The following is a 4,753-nucleotide window of genomic DNA, read 5'->3' as shown; positions in this document are numbered from 1 at the left end:
ACCTTGTAGTGGCCTGTAAGGTAGTTGCTATTATTGTCCTCATTTTAGAGATGAGTAAACTGAGGCACAGGGTGGTTGAGTCACTTGCTTACTCATAGTCACACAGGTAGTAAGCAGTAGAGCTGGGATTCAGTCAGTTCTTAACCGTTACACTGTAGCACTCCTCTCTACAAAAATCTTTGATGAATGGTTGAATTAAGGTCTTTTAAATCCTATTAATGGAATCTTGACACTATTCCTTTTCTTTTTCTTTCTTCTTTGTTTTTGGTCAACTTAATTACCAATATTCCTCTCTTTAACTAAACTTCTTATTTCAGAATAATTTTAGGTCTACATAGAAATTGCAAAGATACCACTGAGAATTCACTTATACCCTTCACCCAGTTTCCACTTTTCATAACCTGTTATATAACCATGATCCTTTCACCAAAATTTAGAGATCAACATTGGTGAATTACTGTTAACTAACTACGGACTTTAGTTATATTTTACTTGTTTTGCTACTAATGTCCTTTTTCTGCTCCAGGATTCAATCCAGGATACCACATTTCATTTAGTCTTCATGTCTTCTTACTCTCCTCTGGTCTGTTAGTTTATCAGTCTTTCCTTGGTACTCACGACCTCCACAGTTTTAAAATGTATTGGCCAGGTTTTTGTGAAATATCCCTCAATTTGGGTTTGTCTGATGTTTTCCTCATAAGTGGACCAGTGTTACGGGTTTGGGGAAGAATACCAGAGAGGTGAAATGCCCTTCTCATCGAATCATGTCACTGGGTACATAAGATCCACGTGACTTGTCACTGGTGAGTTAACCTTGATCACCTGGCCAAGGTAGTGTTTGTACGGTTTCTCCACCATAAAGTTACTCTGTTTCCATTTCTATATATATATTTCTATTTTATGGATGCATTAGTTTGAAGTGAGTTATTAAGTCCAGCCCACACTCAAGCGGGAGGGTAATAAGCTCCGCCTCCTGGAGGAAGGGATTATCTGCGTATATTATTTAGAATCATTCTATAAAGATTTGTTCTTTCTCCCCCATTTATTTATTTGCTCAATCATTTATTTATATAATCACAGGCTCATGTATTTTATACTTTAGGTTATAATCCAATACTATGTTATTTCTTCCTCTTTGTCCTTTCTGTATCTTTGAAAGGTTATTGACTTAAAATCCATAAGTCCTTATTTTGGGGTTTGTTTAAAACAGAAACTATCTGAATTACATTCTGGTAGACAGTTTGGGGAGGATGCGCATGCATGCACCCATTTTACAGAAAGGAATTGGAAATTGATAATGTTAAATGAGTCAAGCATGCTTACACAGGATGTGATGGAATTTTATACAGGAATCGTCTCTCCAAAACGCCCAATTAGATTTCCATCGTCAGCCTTCGCATTTCTGGTGACATGAAGATCATTAGCTCACAAGGCATCTCTTTTGCTATAGGGTCTGCTCGATTCCTAGTGGGACTGCGGGCATCCAGGTAGTAGGATTGGGAGAGGGAAAGGGAGATGGTGGCCTTGGGGGAGCAGACTGTGATGGAGCAGCTGGCAAGAAAAAGGATTTGACTAGAGAGGAAGCAGCAACTGAATCTAGGGTGCTACAACTGAAAACTGGTGTATTTCGCAGGATTTCAGGGATGCAGTTATCTGCCAGGCTGACAAAATGTATGCAGAGAGAGGACTCGTAGTGACCACCCCCCACCACAGCCCACGCCCATCTAGCTATCCACCGTTCTTCCCCCAAGTATATCCATTCTTAGATATAATCTACATTCATCAAGTCAAAAATTATTTCCTGAGCACCCACCATATATGCTGGGACCATGGGTGAGTGGGAAGTATGGTGTGTGTGGCGGGGGGGGGCCTGTGTGCATGCACATGTATGCTTGTGCGCATGTGTGTGTGTGTGTGTGTGTGTAGGAGGTGTGTAGGATGGGACAAAAGACATTCTGTTGCTCATATATACTTGGAAAAAATTAAATATTTTTCCATACCTTTATACTTGATTTTTAAATAAAGAACAGCTTTATTAAGATATAGTTAAGACATAAAAAAGAAACAATTTAGCTATCATTTCTCTATCCATCCACCCCCTTCCCCAAGCCCTAAGTAATCACTAATGTACTTTCTGTCTCTATACATTTCCCTGTTCGGGGCATTCATATGAATAGAATCGTATAGCATGTGGTCTTTTGTGAGAGGAGTTTTTTCTTAGTATAATGTTTTCAAGGTTCATCCATGTGAAAGCATATGTATCAGTACTTCATTCCTTTGGTAGCTGTATAATATTGCATTGCATGGATATGCCACATTTTGTTTATCCATTCTTCTGTTAATGGTGTTTGCTTTATTTCCACCTTTTCACTATTGTGACTAATGCTGCTATACATATTCATGAACAAATGTCTGTGTGAGCTTATGTTTTCATTAATCTTGGTTATATACCTAGGAGTAGAATTCCTGAGTCATATGGTAACCATATATTTAATTTTGGGGGGCAACAACCAGACTGTTTTCTAAAGAATCTGGACCGTTTTGTGTTCCCATCAGAAGGTTATGAGGGCTCCCACTTCTCCACATCTTCACCAATACTTGTTATCTGCCCTGATTCTAGCCATCCTATGCGGTATGCAGTGATACCTTATTGTGACTTTGATTTGCAGCATTCTTGGTGACTCATGATGTCTGAACATCTTTTCATGTGCTTATTCACCATTCTTACATCTCATTTGGAGAATTTTTTATTCAAATTCTTTGCCTGTGTTTGAATTTGGTTATTTGTCTTTTTATTATTGGGTTGTAAGAGCTCCTTATGTATCTAGGCACAAGTCCCTTATTTTTTCCATCACTTGGCTGAGATCCATGTCTCATAGGAAACCTTACAAATCATGCCTTGTTTTCAAGATGATAGTGTAGACAGGAAACAGCCTCAAACACAGAGAGCTGGAGATGTGCAGAAGGGACTTTCAAGAAGACTGGCGGCCCATAAAGGGGTTCCCAGGTCAAGGGGAGGCTTTATCTAACTATCTGGCTAGCAGTGCTACTGTAGGTAGTTGTTAAAATCATTTCACCTTGTCCAGCTAGACTTGTCCGCCTCCTTTGGTTTCTCAGCTCCTTCTGCATTTCAGCATTGCTTTGCATATACAGTCCTTCGACAACACAGGATGTTGGTCTTTTCCTTATTGATTTTTAAATGTTCTTTTCAGCATAGTAAAACATTTAATATGGACAATGAAACATTTTCAACCTTTTACAGGTTCAAAAACTCAAGACAAGTTCTGAAACTGATTAAATGTGGAATTCTCTTCTAAGTCAGGTATGGCGTGTGCATGCACACACAAATATTTCATATAGGCTCACATTTTTGTTTTTCTGAAAGACTTCCTTACAGCCAGGTCCAGAGATCATGAGTACACTAAATTCACATAAGTGATTTACATTATTGAATAAAAATCTTTGAAACATTAAAACAAAACATGAATTGCCACAATTGGCATTACTTATGCCATCTTCCCAAATATACTTCATATTTCATGTTAATTTGCCCCAATTAAAAAAACTTAACAGTCAATAACTGTTCATACTGCACAACCTCATTGGAGCCTCTCTTTCTATTGGCCCACAAGCTTTTTCTCCCTAATGTCCTATAGTAAAACAGAAAAACAAAACACCAACAAAAAACCAGGGCAAATTAGTTTTGTTTTTTTTTTTCAAAGTATCTCTATCCCACATTAACTGGCTTCCCCAAGGGCTAGGCATATGGGTGCTGGTACTAGTGCTATGTCTGTTCTATAAATGCTACCCCAAATGTAAATGGGAAACTGTCTTTGCAAAAATTATAACAGTGAGAAAAGTATGACTGTGACAGAGACTGAACTTAACTCAGTCCATCTTGCGTCTAACCTCCAAGCAGCCCTTGTTCATTCCTGAGCATAGGTTGAAGTAACTTTGGAAGAAACTTAGTTTACAGTTTAACTTCTTGGCTGGTGATAACACTGGTTTTATAGGACTAATAAATTAGCTACAAGATTTTCAACGTCTCCAATTACTCCTGCAGACAACACCACTATTGTAGAACCTAAGATTGGCCTTTTGAGATGTCTTTTCAGGTTTTTGCATTTCTGACTGCAGATGGCTCCACCCTAAACTGCCAACTGGTCCTGTGGCCACACCCAGCAATAGACTTAGTGTGAACTTGAGAACCATTTTGCACATCTTTATGCTTACATCCACAACCAATCAGCAGCACTCATTCCCAAGCTACTCTTCCCTCCCACGGACTACCCTTGAAAAACTCTAGTCTCCAAATTTTCAGAGACTGATTTGAGTAATATAATTCTGGTCTCCTGTTTAACAGGCTCTATGTAATTAAACTCTTTCTCTATTGCAATTCCCCTGTCTTAATAAATTGGCTCTATCTGGGCAGTGGGCAAAGAGAGCCCATTAGGAAGTTACAAATTCTCTGAGAGATATGATTGTTTTGCTGTAAGGGATCCATGTTTAAAGACCAAGGGAGTGGCCTGTGACATTGTGATATAATTGTAAATATATAGTTGGTCTTCATCCTTGGTTGTTGGCACAGAGTTTCTAAAACCCTTGGAATTTCCTGAGTGATTGGAGTGAGAGATGTATCCTTTGTAATATCCTTTACAATAAACTGATAAATGTAAGTAAATATTCCCCTAAATTTTGTGAGATATTCTAGCAAAGTATCAAACATGAGTAGCGGCTTGTGGGAACCCCTTAT

Source organism: Macaca mulatta, chromosome X (genome assembly GCF_049350105.2).
Source record: "Macaca mulatta isolate MMU2019108-1 chromosome X, T2T-MMU8v2.0, whole genome shotgun sequence".
Classification (NCBI taxonomy): domain Eukaryota; kingdom Metazoa; phylum Chordata; class Mammalia; order Primates; family Cercopithecidae; genus Macaca; species Macaca mulatta.
The sequence above is the reverse complement of the archived record's forward strand: the minus strand, read 5'-3'. Positions refer to the sequence as shown.